Below are 18815 nucleotides of genomic sequence, written 5' to 3'. Positions count from 1 at the left end.
GACCCCTGTGCCCGTTAAGGTGCGCTTCTATCTTTCACTCAGCGCTCTCTTCTCATCTCTTCTCCTGTGCGCTGGCTGCATGCTTCCTTGCTTTTTCCGGCCTTGTACTGTGCTTCGCATAAACAACCAATACAGGGCGCTGCAGGACCCACACGGTTTCACTTGCTTTGTAAAGTAGGCCCCCAGATTGTGTCAGATATGAGGGGGAGAGAGAAAAAAAACTTTGCTCCCTCATTTCATGCAGTAGCTTGTCTACTTTGTAAAATGGTAGGCCTCGCTGGGCTGCCGTAGTCTTCCTACACATAGTAAGCGTTTAAATTGAGGCGGCGAAAACTAGAAGAAAGAGAGCATTTTTGGTTTGCGTGCAGATTTTGGGCAGGTGGATTGGTGGCAAAACACAAAGTATTTGTCTATGGTGCTTATAAGACGGGGGACAAAAGAAAAAAAATCACATTTGCTTTTGGTTCACTTGCTTGAGAAATACGCTTTTTGGGCCATTTGGGTGAAACAACTTTTGACGTGTTCAAATCAGTAAAAAGACTAATGGCTTTTTTGAGACTACAAAGTCTTTTGAAAGAAAAACAAAAAAAACAAAAACCAAGGTATAATTTGTGTGAGTGCCGCAGGGGGGATAAGAAAGAAAGAAAAGATAAATAAAAAGAAATCCGTGACGACGACGTTCGGACGAGCGCTAACGTCGGAAAATGGTCTCGGTGCGAGGATGAGAAAACCCTCAGCAGCGAGGGGGTTAAATCTCAAGCTGCCTTTTATATTTTATTTTCCAATTTAAGAACCCATTGAGACATAGGACGGTGCACTGCCTGTTGCTTTTCATATGGAGATGAGGGTTGCAGCTACTGTAACTGTGCCCGACTGCTTTTATGACATGACGGTATGCAAATTCATCTGCTGCAGTGTGCCCTGGGAAGGATTTGCACTAGTTGTGCGCATAGTTTGGGGGTGCTTCAGGAACAGTCACCCTTCCGCCTTCCCATGTCAACGTGAAGAGATGCAGCCTCCCAGCAGTTTTCTTTTCCCGTCCCCTGCCGAGAGTTCACTTGTCATGACTCCGGTCAACCTCCTTCACTTGACGGGGGTGTGCCCAAGCAGGGGCCCTCCTGAGCCCTAGTCCAACTCATACTTACCTGGCAGGGGAGATACCATGATCACGAAGGTGGTTCTCCCAGGGCGAGGCTCATCCATTGCACTCCGGGTGTGCTGACCCCTGCGATTTCCCCAAATGCGGGAAACTCGACTGCATAATTTGTGGTAGTGGGGGACTGCGTTCGCGCTTTCCCCTGATCATCTCTGGTAAAAGTCAGATCTTTTTGTGTGCTGCTGGTGCTGTCTCTTCCTTTGCTGTTTCCATCCTTTTCTTCATTTCAACTCTCCCTCCACTGGACCCCTGTGCCCGTTAAGGTGCGCTTCTATCTTTCACTCAGCGCTCTCTTCTCATCTCTTCTCCTGTGCGCTGGCTGCATGCTTCCTTGCTTTTTCCGGCCTTGTACTGTGCTTCGCATATACAACCAATACAGGGCGCTGCAGGACCCACACGGTTTCACTTGCTTTGTAAAGTAGGCCCCCAGATTGTGTCAGATATGAGGGGGAGAGAGAAAAAAAACTTTGCTCCCTCATTTCATGCAGTAGCTTGTCTACTTTGTAAAATGGTAGGCCTCGCTGGGCTGCCGTAGTCTTCCTACACATAGTAAGCGTTTAAATTGAGGCGGCGAAAACTAGAAGAAAGAGAGCATTTTTGGTTTGCGTGCAGATTTTGGGCAGGTGGATTGGTGGCAAAACACAAAGTATTTGTCTATGGTGCTTATAAGACGGGGGACAAAAGAAAAAAAATCACATTTGCTTTTGGTTCACTTGCTTGAGAAATACGCTTTTTGGGCCATTTGGGTGAAACAACTTTTGACGTGTTCAAATCAGTAAAAAGACTAATGGCTTTTTTGAGACTACAAAGTCTTTTGAAAGAAAAAACAAACAAACAAAAACCAAGGTATAATTTGTGTGAGTGCCGCAGGGGGGATAAGAAAGAAAGAAAAAAGAAATAAAAAGAAATCCGTGACGACGTTCGGACGAGCGCTAACGTCGGAAAATGGTCTCGGTGCGAGGATGAGAAAACCCTCAGCAGCGAGGGGGTTAAATCTCAAGCTGCCTTTTATATTTTATTTTCCAATTTAAGAACCCATTGAGACATAGGACGGTGCACTGCCTGTTGCTTTTCATATGGAGATGAGGGTTGCAGCTACTGTAACTGTGCCCGACTGCTTTTATGACATGACGGTATGCAAATTCATCTGCTGCAGTGTGCCCTGGGAAGGATTTGCACTAGTTGTGCGCATAGTTTGGGGGTGCTTCAGGAACAGTCACCCTTCCGCCTTCCCATGTCAACGTGAAGAGATGCAGCCTCCCTGCAGTTTTCTTTTCCCGTCCCCTGCCGAGAGTTCACTTGTCATGGCTCCGGTCAACCTCCTTCACTTGACGGGGGTGTGCCCAAGCAGGGGCCCTCCTGAGCCCTAGTCCAACTCATACTTACCTGGCAGGGGAGATACCATGATCACGAAGGTGGTTCTCCCAGGGCGAGGCTCATTCATTGCACTCCGGGTGTGCTGACCCCTGCGATTTCCCCAAATGCGGGAAACTCGACTGCATAATTTGTGGTAGTGGGGGACTGCGTTCGCGCTTTCCCCTGATCATCTCTGGTAAAAGTCAGATCTTTTTGTGTGCTGCTGGTGCTGTCTCTTCCTTTGCTGTTTCCATCCTTTTCTTCATTTCAACCCTCCCTCCACTGGACCCCTGTGCCCGTTAAGGTGCGCTTCTATCTTTCACTCAGCGCTCTCTTCTCATCTCTTCTCCTGTGCGCTGGCTGCATGCTTCCTTGCTTTTTCCGGCCTTGTACTGTGCTTCGCATAAACAACCAATACAGGGCGCTGCAGGACCCACACGGTTTCACTTGCTTTGTAAAGTAGGCCCCCAGATTGTGTCAGATATGAGGGGGAGAGAGAAAAAAAACTTTGCTCCCTCATTTCATGCAGTAGCTTGTCTACTTTGTAAAATGGTAGGCCTCGCTGGGCTGCCGTAGTCTTCCTACACATAGTAAGCGTTTAAATTGAGGCGGCGAAAACTAGAAGAAAGAGAGCATTTTTGGTTTGCGTGCAGATTTTGGGCAGGTGGATTGGTGGCAAAACGCAAAGTATTTGTCTATGGTGCTTATAAGACGGGGGACAAAAGAAAAAAAATCACATTTGCTTTTGGTTCACTTGCTTGAGAAATACGCTTTTTGGGCCATTTGGGTGAAACAACTTTTGACGTGTTCAAATCAGTAAAAAGACTAATGGCTTTTTTGAGACTACAAAGTCTTTTGAAAGAAAAAACAAACAAACAAAAACCAAGGTATAATTTGTGTGAGTGCCGCAGGGGGGATAAGAAAGAAAGAAAAAAGAAATAAAAAGAAATCCGTGACGACGACGTTCGGACGAGCGCTAACGTCGGAAAATGGTCTCGGTGCGAGGATGAGAAAACACTCAGCAGCGAGGGGGTTAAATCTCAAGCTGCCTTTTATATTTTATTTTCCAATTTAAGAACCCATTGAGACATAGGACGGTGCACTGCCTGTTGCTTTTCATATGGAGATGAGGGTTGCAGCTACTGTAACTGTGCCCGACTGCTTTTATGACATGACGGTATGCAAATTCATCTGCTGCAGTGTGCCCTGGGAAGGATTTGCACTAGTTGTGCGCATAGTTTGGGGGTGCTTCAGGAACAGTCACCCTTCCGCCTTCCCATGTCAACGTGAAGAGATGCAGCCTCCCTGCAGTTTTCTTTTCCCGTCCCCTGCCGAGAGTTCACTTGTCATGGCTCCGGTCAACCTCCTTCACTTGACGGGGGTGTGCCCAAGCAGGGGCCCTCCTGAGCCCTAGTCCAACTCATACTTACCTGGCAGGGGAGATACCATGATCACGAAGGTGGTTCTCCCAGGGCGAGGCTCATTCATTGCACTCTGGGTGTGCTGACCCCTGCGATTTCCCCAAATGCGGGAAACTCGACTGCATAATTTGTGGTAGTGGGGGACTGCGTTCGCGCTTTCCCCTGATCATCTCTGGTAAAAGTCAGATCTTTTTGTGTGCTGCTGGTGCTGTCTCTTCCTTTGCTGTTTCCATCCTTTTCTTCATTTCAACCCTCCCTCCACTGGACCCCTGTGCCCGTTAAGGTGCGCTTCTATCTTTCACTCAGCGCTCTCTTCTCATCTCTTCTCCTGTGCGCTGGCTGCATGCTTCCTTGCTTTTTCCGGCCTTGTACTGTGCTTCGCATAAACAACCAATACAGGGCGCTGCAGGACCCACACGGTTTCACTTGCTTTGTAAAGTAGGCCCCCAGATTGTGTCAGATATGAGGGGGAGAGAGAAAAAAAACTTTGCTCCCTCATTTCATGCAGTAGCTTGTCTACTTTGTAAAATGGTAGGCCTCGCTGGGCTGCCGTAGTCTTCCTACACATAGTAAGCGTTTAAATTGAGGCGGCGAAAACTAGAAGAAAGAGAGCATTTTTGGTTTGCGTGCAGATTTTGGGCAGGTGGATTGGTGGCAAAACACAAAGTATTTGTCTATGGTGCTTATAAGACGGGGGACAAAAGAAAAAAAATCACATTTGCTTTTGGTTCACTTGCTTGAGAAATACGCTTTTTGGGCCATTTGGGTGAAACAACTTTTGACGTGTTCAAATCAGTAAAAAGACTAATGGCTTTTTTGAGACTACAAAGTCTTTTGAAAGAAAAAAAAAACAAACAAAAACCAAGGTATAATTTGTGTGAGTGCCGCAGGGGGGATAAGAAAGAAAGAAAAAATAAATAAAAAGAAATCCGTGACGACGACGTTCGGACGAGCGCTAACGTCGGAAAATGGTCTCGGTGCGAGGATGAGAAAACCCTCAGCAGCGAGGGGGTTAAATCTCAAGCTGCCTTTTATATTTTTTTTTCCAATTTAAGAACCCATTGAGACATAGGACGGTGCACTGCCTGTTGCTTTTCATATGGAGATGAGGGTTGCAGCTACTGTAACTGTGCCCGACTGCTTTTATGACATGACGGTATGCAAATTCATCTGCTGCAGTGTGCCCTGGGAAGGATTTGCACTAGTTGTGCGCATAGTTTGGGGGTGCTTCAGGAACAGTCACCCTTCCGCCTTCCCATGTCAACGTGAAGAGATGCAGCCTCCCTGCAGTTTTCTTTTCCCGTCCCCTGCCGAGAGTTCACTTGTCATGGCTCCGGTCAACCTCCTTCACTTGACGGGGGTGTGCCCAAGCAGGGGCCCTCCTGAGCCCTAGTCCAACTCATACTTACCTGGCAGGGGAGATACCATGATCACGAAGGTGGTTCTCCCAGGGCGAGGCTCATCCATTGCACTCCGGGTGTGCTGACCCCTGCGATTTCCCCAAATGCGGGAAACTCGACTGCATAATTTGTGGTAGTGGGGGACTGCGTTCGCGCTTTCCCCTCATCATCTCTGGTAAAAGTCAGATCTTTTTGTGTGCTGCTGGTGCTGTCTCTTCCTTTGCTGTTTCCATCCTTTTCTTCATTTCAACCCTCCCTCCACTGGACCCCTGTGCCCGTTAAGGTGCGCTTCTATCTTTCACTCAGCGCTCTCTTCTCATCTCTTCTCCTGTGCGCTGGCTGCATGCTTCCTTGCTTTTTCCGGCCTTGTACTGTGCTTCGCATAAACAACCAATACAGGGCGCTGCAGGACCCACACGGTTTCACTTGCTTTGTAAAGTAGGCCCCCAGATTGTGTCAGATATGAGGGGGAGAGAGAAAAAAAACTTTGCTCCCTCATTTCATGCAGTAGCTTGTCTACTTTGTAAAATGGTAGGCCTCGCTGGGCTGCCGTAGTCTTCCTACACATAGTAAGCGTTTAAATTGAGGCGGCGAAAACTAGAAGAAAGAGAGCATTTTTGGTTTGCGTGCAGATTTTGGGCAGGTGGATTGGTGGCAAAACACAAAGTATTTGTCTATGGTGCTTATAAGACGGGGGACAAAAGAAAAAAAATCACATTTGCTTTTGGTTCACTTGCTTGAGAAATACGCTTTTTGGGCCATTTGGGTGAAACAACTTTTGACGTGTTCAAATCAGTAAAAAGACTAATGGCTTTTTTGAGACTACAAAGTCTTTTGAAAGAAAAAACAAACAAACAAAAACCAAGGTATAATTTGTGTGAGTGCCGCAGGGGGGATAAGAAAGAAAGAAAAAATAAATAAAAAGAAATCCGTGACGACGACGTTCGGACGAGCGCTAACGTCGGAAAATGGTCTCGGTGCGAGGATGAGAAAACCCTCAGCAGCGAGGGGGTTAAATCTCAAGCTGCCTTTTATATTTTATTTTCCAATTTAAGAACCCATTGAGACATAGGACGGTGCACTGCCTGTTGCTTTTCATATGGAGATGAGGGTTGCAGCTACTGTAACTGTGCCCGACTGCTTTTATGACATGACGGTATGCAAATTCATCTGCTGCAGTGTGCCCTGGGAAGGATTTGCACTAGTTGTGCGCATAGTTTGGGGGTGCTTCAGGAACAGTCACCCTTCCGCCTTCCCATGTCAACGTGAAGAGATGCAGCCTCCCTGCAGTTTTCTTTTCCCGTCCCCTGCCGAGAGTTCACTTGTCATGGCTCCGGTCAACCTCCTTCACTTGACGGGGGTGTGCCCAAGCAGGGGCCCTCCTGAGCCCTAGTCCAACTCATACTTACCTGGCAGGGGAGATACCATGATCATGAAGGTGGTTCTCCCAGGGCGAGGCTCATCCATTGCACTCCGGGTGTGCTGACCCCTGCGATTTCCCCAAATGCGGGAAACTCGACTGCATAATTTGTGGTAGTGGGGGACTGCGTTCGCGCTTTCCCCTCATCATCTCTGGTAAAAGTCAGATCTTTTTGTGTGCTGCTGGTGCTGTCTCTTCCTTTGCTGTTTCCATCCTTTTCTTCATTTCAACCCTCCCTCCACTGGACCCCTGTGCCCGTTAAGGTGCGCTTCTATCTTTCACTCAGCGCTCTCTTCTCATCTCTTCTCCTGTGCGCTGGCTGCATGCTTCCTTGCTTTTTCCGGCCTTGTACTGTGCTTCGCATATACAACCAATACAGGGCGCTGCAGGACCCACACGGTTTCACTTGCTTTGTAAAGTAGGCCCCCAGATTGTGTCAGATATGAGGGGGAGAGAGAAAAAAAACTTTGCTCCCTCATTTCATGCAGTAGCTTGTCTACTTTGTAAAATGGTAGGCCTCGCTGGGCTGCCGTAGTCTTCCTACACATAGTAAGCGTTTAAATTGAGGCGGCGAAAACTAGAAGAAAGAGAGCATTTTTGGTTTGCGTGCAGATTTTGGGCAGGTGGATTGGTGGCAAAACACAAAGTATTTGTCTATGGTGCTTATAAGACGGGGGACAAAAGAAAAAAAATCACATTTGCTTTTGGTTCACTTGCTTGAGAAATACGCTTTTTGGGCCATTTGGGTGAAACAACTTTTGACGTGTTCAAATCAGTAAAAAGACTAATGGCTTTTTTGAGACTACAAAGTCTTTTGAAAGAAAAAACAAACAAACAAAAACCAAGGTATAATTTGTGTGAGTGCCGCAGGGGGGATAAGAAAGAAAGAAAAAATAAATAAAAAGAAATCCGTGACGACGACGTTCGGACGAGCGCTAACGTCGGAAAATGGTCTCGGTGCGAGGATGAGAAAACCCTCAGCAGCGAGGGGGTTAAATCTCAAGCTGCCTTTTATATTTTATTTTCCAATTTAAGAACCCATTGAGACATAGGACGGTGCACTGCCTGTTGCTTTTCATATGGAGATGAGGGTTGCAGCTACTGTAACTGTGCCCGACTGCTTTTATGACATGACGGTATGCAAATTCATCTGCTGCAGTGTGCCCTGGGAAGGATTTGCACTAGTTGTGCGCATAGTTTGGGGGTGCTTCAGGAACAGTCACCCTTCCGCCTTCCCATGTCAACGTGAAGAGATGCAGCCTCCCTGCAGTTTTCTTTTCCCGTCCCCTGCCGAGAGTTCACTTGTCATGGCTCCGGTCAACCTCCTTCACTTGACGGGGGTGTGCCCAAGCAGGGGCCCTCCTGAGCCCTAGTCCAACTCATACTTACCTGGCAGGGGAGATACCATGATCACGAAGGTGGTTCTCCCAGGGCGAGGTTCATCCATTGCACTCCAGGTGTGCTGACCCCTGCGATTTCCCCAAATGCGGGAAACTCGACTGCATAATTTGTGGTAGTGGGGGACTGCGTTTGCGCTTTCCCCTGATCATCTCTGGTAAAAGTCAGATCTTTTTGTGTGCTGCTGGTGCTGTCTCTTCCTTTGCTGTTTCCATCCTTTTCTTCATTTCAACCCTCCCTCCACTGGACCCCTGTGCCCGTTAAGGTGCGCTTCTATCTTTCACTCAGCGCTCTCTTCTCATCTCTTCTCCTGTGCGCTGGCTGCATGCTTCCTTGCTTTTTCCGGCCTTGTACTGTGCTTCGCATATACAACCAATACAGGGCGCTGCAGGACCCACACGGTTTCACTTGCTTTGTAAAGTAGGCCCCCAGATTGTGTCAGATATGAGGGGGAGAGAGAAAAAAAACTTTGCTCCCTCATTTCATGCAGTAGCTTGTCTACTTTGTAAAATGGTAGGCCTCGCTGGGCTGCCGTAGTCTTCCTACACATAGTAAGCGTTTAAATTGAGGCGGCGAAAACTAGAAGAAAGAGAGCATTTTTGGTTTGCGTGCAGATTTTGGGCAGGTGGATTGGTGGCAAAACACAAAGTATTTGTCTATGGTGCTTATAAGACGGGGGACAAAAGAAAAAAAATCACATTTGCTTTTGGTTCACTTGCTTGAGAAATACGCTTTTTGGGCCATTTGGGTGAAACAACTTTTGACGTGTTCAAATCAGTAAAAAGACTAATGGCTTTTTTGAGACTACAAAGTCTTTTGAAAGAAAAAACAAACAAACAAAAACCAAGGTATAATTTGTGTGAGTGCCGCAGGGGGGATAAGAAAGAAAGAAAAAATAAATAAAAAGAAATCCGTGACGACGACGTTCGGACGAGCGCTAACGTCGGAAAATGGTCTCGGTGCGAGGATGAGAAAACCCTCAGCAGCGAGGGGGTTAAATCTCAAGCTGCCTTTTATATTTTATTTTCCAATTTAAGAACCCATTGAGACATAGGACGGTGCACTGCCTGTTGCTTTTCATATGGAGATGAGGGTTGCAGCTACTGTAACTGTGCCCGACTGCTTTTATGACATGACGGTATGCAAATTCATCTGCTGCAGTGTGCCCTGGGAAGGATTTGCACTAGTTGTGCGCATAGTTTGGGGGTGCTTCAGGAACAGTCACCCTTCCGCCTTCCCATGTCAACGTGAAGAGATGCAGCCTCCCTGCAGTTTTCTTTTCCCGTCCCCTGCCGAGAGTTCACTTGTCATGGCTCCGGTCAACCTCCTTCACTTGACGGGGGTGTGCCCAAGCAGGGGCCCTCCTGAGCCCTAGTCCAACTCATACTTACCTGGCAGGGGAGATACCATGATCACGAAGGTGGTTCTCCCAGGGCGAGGCTCATCCATTGCACTCCGGGTGTGCTGACCCCTGCGATTTCCCCAAATGCGGGAAACTCGACTGCATAATTTGTGGTAGTGGGGGACTGCGTTCGCGCTTTCCCCTCATCATCTCTGGTAAAAGTCAGATCTTTTTGTGTGCTGCTGGTGCTGTCTCTTCCTTTGCTGTTTCCATCCTTTTCTTCATTTCAACCCTCCCTCCACTGGACCCCTGTGCCCGTTAAGGTGCGCTTCTATCTTTCACTCAGCGCTCTCTTCTCATCTCTTCTCCTGTGCGCTGGCTGCATGCTTCCTTGCTTTTTCCGGCCTTGTACTGTGCTTCGCATAAACAACCAATACAGGGCGCTGCAGGACCCACACGGTTTCACTTGCTTTGTAAAGTAGGCCCCCAGATTGTGTCAGATATGAGGGGGAGAGAGAAAAAAAACTTTGCTCCCTCATTTCATGCAGTAGCTTGTCTACTTTGTAAAATGGTAGGCCTCGCTGGGCTGCCGTAGTCTTCCTACACATAGTAAGCGTTTAAATTGAGGCGGCGAAAACTAGAAGAAAGAGAGCATTTTTGGTTTGCGTGCAGATTTTGGGCAGGTGGATTGGTGGCAAAACACAAAGTATTTGTCTATGGTGCTTATAAGACGGGGGACAAAAGAAAAAAAATCACATTTGCTTTTGGTTCACTTGCTTGAGAAATACGCTTTTTGGGCCATTTGGGTGAAACAACTTTTGACGTGTTCAAATCAGTAAAAAGACTAATGGCTTTTTTGAGACTACAAAGTCTTTTGAAAGAAAAAACAAACAAACAAAAACCAAGGTATAATTTGTGTGAGTGCCGCAGGGGGGATAAGAAAGAAAGAAAAAAGAAATAAAAAGAAATCCGTGACGACGACGTTCGGACGAGCGCTAACGTCGGAAAATGGTCTCGGTGCGAGGATGAGAAAACCCTCAGCAGCGAGGGGGTTAAATCTCAAGCTGCCTTTTATATTTTATTTTCCAATTTAAGAACCCATTGAGACATAGGACGGTGCACTGCCTGTTGCTTTTCATATGGAGATGAGGGTTGCAGCTACTGTAACTGTGCCCGACTGCTTTTATGACATGACGGTATGCAAATTCATCTGCTGCAGTGTGCCCTGGGAAGGATTTGCACTAGTTGTGCGCATAGTTTGGGGGTGCTTCAGGAACAGTCACCCTTCCGCCTTCCCATGTCAACGTGAAGAGATGCAGCCTCCCTGCAGTTTTCTTTTCCCGTCCCCTGCCGAGAGTTCACTTGTCATGGCTCCGGTCAACCTCCTTCACTTGACGGGGGTGTGCCCAAGCAGGGGCCCTCCTGAGCCCTAGTCCAATTCATACTTACCTGGCAGGGGAGATACCATGATCACGAAGGTGGTTCTCCCAGGGCGAGGCTCATCCATTGCACTCCGGGTGTGCTGACCCCTGCTATTTCCCCAAATGCGGGAAACTCGACTGCATAGTTTGTGGTAGTGGGGGACTGCGTTCGCGCTTTCCCCTGATCATCTCTGGTAAAAGTCAGATCTTGTTGTGTGCTGCTGGTGCTGTCTCTTCCTTTGCTGTTTCCATCCTTTTCTTCATTTCAACTCTCCCTCCACTGGACCCCTGTGCCCGTTAAGGTGCGCTTCTATCTTTCACTCAGCGCTCTCTTCTCATCTCTTCTCCTGTGCGCTGGCTGCATGCTTCCTTGCTTTTTCCGGCCTTGTACTGTGCTTCGCATATACAACCAATACAGGGCGCTGCAGGACCCACACGGTTTCACTTGCTTTGTAAAGTAGGCCCCCAGATTGTGTCAGATATGAGGGGGAGAGAGAAAAAAAACTTTGCTCCCTCATTTCATGCAGTAGCTTGTCTACTTTGTAAAATGGTAGGCCTCGCTGGGCTGCCGTAGTCTTCCTACACATAGTAAGCGTTTAAATTGAGGCGGCGAAAACTAGAAGAAAGAGAGCATTTTTGGTTTGCGTGCAGATTTTGGGCAGGTGGATTGGTGGCAAAACACAAAGTATTTGTCTATGGTGCTTATAAGACGGGGGACAAAAGAAAAAAAATCACATTTGCTTTTGGTTCACTTGCTTGAGAAATACGCTTTTTGGGCCATTTGGGTGAAACAACTTTTGACGTGTTCAAATCAGTAAAAAGACTAATGGCTTTTTTGAGACTACAAAGTCTTTTGAAAGAAAAAAAAAAAAAAAACCAAGGTATAATTTGTGTGAGTGCCGCAGGGGGGATAAGAAAGAAAGAAAAAATAAATAAAAAGAAATCCGTGACGACGACGTTCGGACGAGCGCTAACGTCGGAAAATGGTCTCGGTGCGAGGATGAGAAAACCCTCAGCAGCGAGGGGGTTAAATCTCAAGCTGCCTTTTATATTTTATTTTCCAATTTAAGAACCCATTGAGACATAGGACGGTGCACTGCCTGTTGCTTTTCATATGGAGATGAGGGTTGCAGCTACTGTAACTGTGCCCGACTGCTTTTATGACATGACGGTATGCAAATTCATCTGCTGCAGTGTGCCCTGGGAAGGATTTGCACTAGTTGTGCGCATAGTTTGGGGGTGCTTCAGGAACAGTCACCCTTCCGCCTTCCCATGTCAACGTGAAGAGATGCAGCCTCCCTGCAGTTTTCTTTTCCCGTCCCCTGCCGAGAGTTCACTTGTCATGGCTCCGGTCAACCTCCTTCACTTGACGGGGGTGTGCCCAAGCAGGGGCCCTCCTGAGCCCTAGTCCAACTCATACTTACCTGGCAGGGGAGATACCATGATCACGAAGGTGGTTCTCCTAGGGCGAGGCTCATCCATTGCACTCCGGGTGTGCTGACCCCTGCGATTTCCCCAAATGTGGGAAACTCGAATGCATAATTTGTGGTAGTGGGGGACTGCGTTCGCGCTTTCCCCTGATCATCTCTGGTAAAAGTCAGATCTTTTTGTGTGCTGCTGGTGCTGTCTCTTCCTTTGCTGTTTCCATCCTTTTCTTCATTTCAACCCTCCCTCCACTGGACCCCTGTGCCCGTTAAGGTGCGCTTCTATCTTTCACTCAGCGCTCTCTTCTCATCTCTTCTCCTGTGCGCTGGCTGCATGCTTCCTTGCTTTTTCCGGCCTTGTACTGTGCTTTGCATATACAACCAATACAGGGCGCTGCAGGACCCACACGGTTTCACTTGCTTTGTAAAGTAGGCCCCCAGATTGTGTCAGATATGAGGGGGAGAGAGAAAAAAAACTTTGCTCCCTCATTTCATGCAGTAGCTTGTCTACTTTGTAAAATGGTAGGCCTCGCTGGGCTGCCGTAGTCTTCCTACACATAGTAAGCGTTTAAATTGAGGCGGCGAAAACTAGAAGAAAGAGAGCATTTTTGGTTTGCGTGCAGATTTTGGGCAGGTGGATTGGTGGCAAAACACAAAGTATTTGTCTATGGTGCTTATAAGACGGGGGACAAAAGAAAAAAAATCACATTTGCTTTTGGTTCACTTGCTTGAGAAATACGCTTTTTGGGCCATTTGGGTGAAACAACTTTTGACGTGTTCAAATCAGTAAAAAGACTAATGGCTTTTTTGAGACTACAAAGTCTTTTGAAAGAAAAAAAAAACAAACAAAAACCAAGGTATAATTTGTGTGAGTGCCGCAGGGGGGATAAGAAAGAAAGAAAAAAGAAATAAAAAGAAATCCGTGACGACGACGTTCGGACGAGCGCTAACGTCGGAAAATGGTCTCGGTGCGAGGATGAGAAAACCCTCAGCAGCGAGGGGGTTAAATCTCAAGCTGCCTTTTATATTTTATTTTCCAATTTAAGAACCCATTGAGACATAGGACGGTGCACTGCCTGTTGCTTTTCATATGGAGATGAGGGTTGCAGCTACTGTAACTGTGCCCGACTGCTTTTATGACATGACGGTATGCAAATTCATCTGCTGCAGTGTGCCCTGGGAAGGATTTGCACTAGTTGTGCGCATAGTTTGGGGGTGCTTCAGGAACAGTCACCCTTCCGCCTTCCCGTGTCAACGTGAAGAGATGCAGCCTCCCTGCAGTTTTCTTTTCCCGTCCCCTGCCGAGAGTTCACTTGTCATGGCTCCGGTCAACCTCCTTCACTTGACGGGGGTGTGCCCAAGCAGGGGCCCTCCTGAGCCCTAGTCCAACTCATACTTACCTGGCAGGGGAGATACCATGATCACGAAGGTGGTTCTCCCAGGGCGAGGCTCATCCATTGCACTCCGGGTGTGCTGACCTCTGCGATTTCCCCAAATGCGGGAAACTCGACTGCATAATTTGTGGTAGTGGGGGACTGCGTTCGCGCTTTCCCCTGATCATCTCTGGTAAAAGTCAGATCTTTTTTGGTGCTGTCTCTTCCTTTGCTGTTTCCATCCTTTTCTTCATTTCAACTCTCCCTCCACTGGACCCCTGTGCCCGTTAAGGTGCGCTTCTATCTTTCACTCAGCGCTCTCTTTTCATTTCTTCTCCTGTGCGCTGGCTGCATGCTTCCTTGCTTTTTCCGGCCTTGTACTGTGCTTCGCATATACAACCAATACAGGGCGCTGCAGGACCCACACGGTTTCACTTGCTTTGTAAAGTAGGCCCCCAGATTGTGTCAGATATGAGGGGGAGAGAGAAAAAAAACTTTGCTCCCTCATTTCATGCAGTAGCTTGTCTACTTTGTAAAATGGTAGGCCTCGCTGGGCTGCCGTAGTCTTCCTACACATAGGGGTCCAGTTACTAACAGTACTCTGCTCCCTGCGCTAATCCTCCTCCTGCTTCGTCTGCTTAACGCTGTGTTTCTGGGTGCAGTTACCGCTTCTATTACTAAGATTCTGCTAGACGAAGCAGCTGAACGGTAACTCACCCTCCCTGCGATGATTGTCCTAGTTCATAGCGCTGGTATACTGCGCATGTGCAGCTTCCTTTGGCCAATCCCAGACGGGCCTGCTGTGATTGGTTGAGAAACGCTCCTCACGCACAGACTCCTGGGAACTTTTTGCTCCGTCAGTCAGGCTGCAGGCATTGTACACAGCAAGTCAGGTAATTGCGTTGTATTTAATAATACACCTACTTAGCGTATCTCAGTTAAAAGTGCCCCCCCCCCCCCCCCCCCCCCCCAGTGTCTTCCCCGAGTTTGCCCTGATCCCTCACCACCCTATTAACACTACTATGTAGAGCGGTGGATCGGAGCATGTGGCGACTACGCACAGACTGCGCTCTTCTCAGGCAGCCCGCAACTATCACCCTCCGTGGAGTGCCTTAAAAACGGGGTTCTGTCACTGGAGGCTATAACCCAACATGGGGTGGACACCTCCGATCGGCATAGACCAGGGTGCATAGCTGTGGGTCAGTGGCGGACTGTGGGGTCCATGTACTAAACGGATGTTTCCTACTTGCGCTCCTTGTCTCAGGGGAGAATCCATGCTCAAAGTAAAGCTCGTCATCCTCACATGCTGCGCTACATGTGCTGAGATGACAGCTCCTGGAGACCAGTGTCCTTGCTTATACTGCCTGCGCTTCCTTCTCACACTACACATGCAGCTCAGCGCTGCCAGCTATCAGGTGCTGCTGCCTGTGCCTCTGTGGAGCAGAGCTCCGTGTGTCTGCCGCGGAGTGCCTTCCTTATCTTCCCCCTGCCTCCTCCCCCCTCTCCTGCCAGAGCTCCTGTCCGTGAGTGCGAGTTTCACTCTCTCTCTCTTTCACGGTCCCTCTCCCTCCTCCTGTCTCTTCCCACTTCCCTATCTGTGACTTCTGTCTCTCTCCTCGGTGACTGTAATTTACAGCTCAATTTATTGTCCACAGATCCCTGTATATATATATATCTATATACCTGCAGTATATAGGGATCTATATGTGCTGTATATAGTGATATACCTGCTCTGTATATACAGGGATCAGATCTGTGTGCTGTTTACCTGCTGTATGTAGGGATATATGTGCTGTATACCAGATTCATGCAGGGCTGTATGTACTGTATGTAGTGTGATGTATACCATGTAAGCATAGGGTTAAATGTGCTGTATAGTGATATGTGTACATGCTGTATAGGAATATATTAGTTGTATATGTGGGTACCTAGGGGTCTATTCATGTAGCATTGAAAAGCCCTGTTTTGCGTTAAACAGGGCTTTTCTCTGCCTACTGCAATTCACAGAGCGGGTTACCGTGGAGAAGTCTGACTTCCCCAGCGGTACCCCCGCTCTGTGCCTGAATCGCATCACCATAACTTTGTATGGTGAGTGCGATTCATGAAGGTACGGAAAGCTCTGCTTTCCGCTTCTCCATGGAGTTCAGGTTCGCCATCTCTGGATGGCGTAACCTGAACTGTAGTGCGAGGACGGCAGGGAAGCTCAATGCTTCCCTGATCGCTGCTCTGCACCTCGCGCTGGCTCCGCACACCGACCTCCCAGCAACCACTGCGGCCTGCCGGGAGGTCAACACCCTGCGCATGCGCAAAGGAACCCGTGCTGGACCCCGCGCATCGCTGGGAAGGACTGCTGGAGATGACCTCCCTGCAGGAGCCCCAGACACCGCAGCGCATCGTCGGAAGGGTAAGTATACATGAATTGCTACTTATCACGGCTATACATCGCATCGAAGCGATGCTATGTACAGTGATAAGTAGCAATCCTGTTTTCGTTTTCTGTTTGAATAGACCCCCTAGTGTGTGGGGATGTATCTTAATTTGGGGATGTACATGTGATGTATAAGGTATATGTAGTGATTTAGCTGGTGATAATCATGTGAGGTATGGGTTTACTCTGAGTTTGGACATGTATGAATAAAAGACTGCATGGGCACAAGGACCTGTCACTTGCTATGACTGGGACATGTATGTTTCTGAGACTGTATGGGCACAAGACCTGTCTCTTGCTATGAGTTGGGATATATATGATCTCGAATATTCACATGGGGCTGATTCAGACCTGATCGTATATGTGCTAAATTTAGCACCTCTACGATCAGATTCCCTGACATGAGGGGGACGCCCAGCACAGGGCTAGTCCGCTCCGCATGTCAGTCCGGCTCCCCGCCACACAAGTACAAAAGCATTGCATAGCGGTGATGCTTTTATACTTGAAGAGTATCTCTTTACCAGCACAGCTCCTAGAGCTACTCGTCACTGTCCGGGTTGCCGCGGCTGCGTGTTGTCACACTCGCAGCGCTGCGGCTTGTCACACTCGCAGCGCTGCGGCTGCCGCGCTTACCGTTCCGGGTGCGCTGTGTCTCTCGGCGGTCGTCGCCCCCTGTGGGCTTCGGGTAGTTGCGTCTTGCTGGTGCTGCCTCCGGCGGGTTCCCGGGGTGTGTGCGCCGCCATTGCGCCCAGCGTACACGGGAGCGTGGTGAGAGGGTGACGTCGTCTGCCCCTTCCGCCAATCAGGAGAGGGCGGGAAGTTCAAAGGCAGACGCCATACAAAGCCCCGACGCCTGAGTATCGTCTTTCCAATGATCACCAGTCCTAGCAGCGTTCAGCGTGTTCCCAAGCTGAACGTCTCCTGTGTTTCAGCGTTGCAGAGTATCTTCCAGAGGGACATTCTCTGTGCTACCAGCGTTGCAGAGTATCTTTCAGTGAGACATTCCCTGTGCTACCAGCGTTGCAGAGTATCTTTCAGTGAGACATTCTCTGTGCTACCAGCGTTACAGTGTATCACTCAAGTGGAACATTCCCTGTGCTACTTGCGTTACAGTGTATCACTCAGTGGAACATTCCCTGTGCTACCAGCGTTACAGTGCATCACTCAAGTGGAACATTCCCTGTGCTTCCAGCGTTACAGTGTATCACTCAGTGGAACATTCCCTGTGCTACCAGCGTTACAGTGCATCACTCAAGTGGAACATTCCCTGTGCTTCCAGCGTTACAGTGTATCACTCAGTGGGACATTCCCTGTGCTACCAGCGTTACAGTGTATCACTCAGTGGAACATTCCCTGTGCTACCAGCGTTACAGTGCATCACTCAAGTGGAACATTCCCTGTGCTTCCAGCGTTACAGTGTATCTTTCAGTGATACTTTCCCTGTGCTTCCAGCATTACAGTGTATCTTTCAGTGAGACATTCCCTGTGCTACCAGCGTTACAGTGTATCACTCAGTGAGACATTCCCTGTGCTACCAGCGTTACAGTGTATCACTCAGTGAGACATTCCCTGTGCTACCAGCGTTACAGTGTATCACTCAGTGAGACATTCCCTGTGCTACCAGCGTTACAGTGTATCTTTCAGTGAGACATTCCCTGTGCTACCAGCGTTACAGTGTATCACTCAGTGAGACATACCCTGTGCTACCAGCGTTACAGTGTATCTTTCAGTGAGACATTCCCTGTGCTACCAGCGTTACAGTGTATCACTCAGTGGAACATTCCCTGTGTTACCAGCGTTACAGTATATCACTCAGTGGGACTTTCTCTGCGCTACCAGCGTTACAGTGTATCTCCCAGATGGACATCTCCTGTGCTTCCAGTATTACAGGGTATCCCTAAGTGGAACGCCTCCCATACTTCCAGAGTTACACTGAATCTCAAATCCTCATTTATTTCTTCAGCATCACTCACAAGTTCTTCAGTCTTCTGTGTGTTTCAACATCGTTCTCAAATCTTCATTCATTTCTTCAGCAGCGCTCAGAAGTTCTTCAGTCTTCTGTGTGTTTCAACATCGTTCTCAAATCTTCATTAATTTCTTCAGCAGCGCTCACACGTTCTTCAGTCGTCTGTGTGTTTCAACATTGTTCTCAAATCTTTATTCATTTCTTCAGCATTGCTCACAAGCTCTCCATTCTTCTGTGTGCTTCAACATCGTTCTCAAATACTCTTTCATTTCTTCAACATCGCTCACAAGTTCTTCATTCTTCTGTGTGTTTCAGCATTGCCCCAAGCCTTGGTCACAACTAATTCTTTAGCATTTGCACGTCGGTTGCAACAACTGAGTTCTGCATGAGGAAAACCTACATCCGGCCATCCCTGGTCGGGCCCAGCTGTGGTTCCTCTTCCCGATCATCGGAAGAACCCCCGAGTTCTCAACACTCCCAACCCAGGTCAGTGACACGTGTGACGTCACGCAGCCACCACGGCCATCCCCACCCGCACAGTTCCGGCACGCTTTCGTTGCTCGGGCGCACCCCTAAAATGGCGGGCAAACAACGCCGGCCTGGCCAGCGAAAGCCTCTGCCTGTTTGACAGATTGCAGGGCTGAGACGGCTGTCTGGCATGCACCGGCGCACTATGGTGCCAACGCATGTGCAGTTCATACCTGATCGGC

The 18815-nt window shown here is 48.5% G+C and overlaps 10 non-coding genes across 10 annotated transcripts; all 10 read left to right on the top strand.

Moving 5' to 3' along the window:
• Positions 1-1137: 1137 nt before the first annotated feature.
• On the top strand, positions 1138-1301 carry LOC134957038 (U1 spliceosomal RNA). The gene has a single exon (XR_010186402.1). It is a non-coding gene; the product is annotated as a U1 spliceosomal RNA (small nuclear RNA).
• Positions 1302-2534: 1233 nt separating this feature from the next.
• LOC134957848 (U1 spliceosomal RNA) lies at positions 2535-2698 on the top strand. The gene has a single exon (XR_010186765.1). It is a non-coding gene; the product is annotated as a U1 spliceosomal RNA (small nuclear RNA).
• A 1236-nt stretch (positions 2699-3934) lies between these two features.
• On the top strand, positions 3935-4098 carry LOC134957899 (U1 spliceosomal RNA). The gene has a single exon (XR_010186787.1). It is a non-coding gene; the product is annotated as a U1 spliceosomal RNA (small nuclear RNA).
• A 1236-nt stretch (positions 4099-5334) lies between these two features.
• LOC134955359 (U1 spliceosomal RNA) lies at positions 5335-5498 on the top strand. The gene has a single exon (XR_010185918.1). It is a non-coding gene; the product is annotated as a U1 spliceosomal RNA (small nuclear RNA).
• A 1236-nt stretch (positions 5499-6734) lies between these two features.
• On the top strand, positions 6735-6898 carry LOC134955171 (U1 spliceosomal RNA). The gene has a single exon (XR_010185902.1). It is a non-coding gene; the product is annotated as a U1 spliceosomal RNA (small nuclear RNA).
• Positions 6899-8134: 1236 nt separating this feature from the next.
• On the top strand, positions 8135-8298 carry LOC134958842 (U1 spliceosomal RNA). The gene has a single exon (XR_010187125.1). It is a non-coding gene; the product is annotated as a U1 spliceosomal RNA (small nuclear RNA).
• A 1236-nt stretch (positions 8299-9534) lies between these two features.
• LOC134955348 (U1 spliceosomal RNA) lies at positions 9535-9698 on the top strand. Its single transcript, XR_010185917.1, has one exon. It is a non-coding gene; the product is annotated as a U1 spliceosomal RNA (small nuclear RNA).
• A 1236-nt stretch (positions 9699-10934) lies between these two features.
• Positions 10935-11098, top strand: LOC134959006 (U1 spliceosomal RNA). The gene has a single exon (XR_010187155.1). It is a non-coding gene; the product is annotated as a U1 spliceosomal RNA (small nuclear RNA).
• Positions 11099-12330: 1232 nt separating this feature from the next.
• Positions 12331-12494, top strand: LOC134958387 (U1 spliceosomal RNA). The gene has a single exon (XR_010186985.1). It is a non-coding gene; the product is annotated as a U1 spliceosomal RNA (small nuclear RNA).
• Positions 12495-13730: 1236 nt separating this feature from the next.
• On the top strand, positions 13731-13894 carry LOC134958153 (U1 spliceosomal RNA). The gene has a single exon (XR_010186891.1). It is a non-coding gene; the product is annotated as a U1 spliceosomal RNA (small nuclear RNA).
• Positions 13895-18815: the final 4921 nt, after the last annotated feature.

Source organism: Pseudophryne corroboree, chromosome 1, assembly GCF_028390025.1.
Source record: "Pseudophryne corroboree isolate aPseCor3 chromosome 1, aPseCor3.hap2, whole genome shotgun sequence".
Lineage (NCBI taxonomy): Eukaryota > Metazoa > Chordata > Amphibia > Anura > Myobatrachidae > Pseudophryne > Pseudophryne corroboree.
The sequence above is the reverse complement of the archived record's forward strand: the minus strand, read 5'-3'. Positions and strand labels throughout refer to the sequence as shown.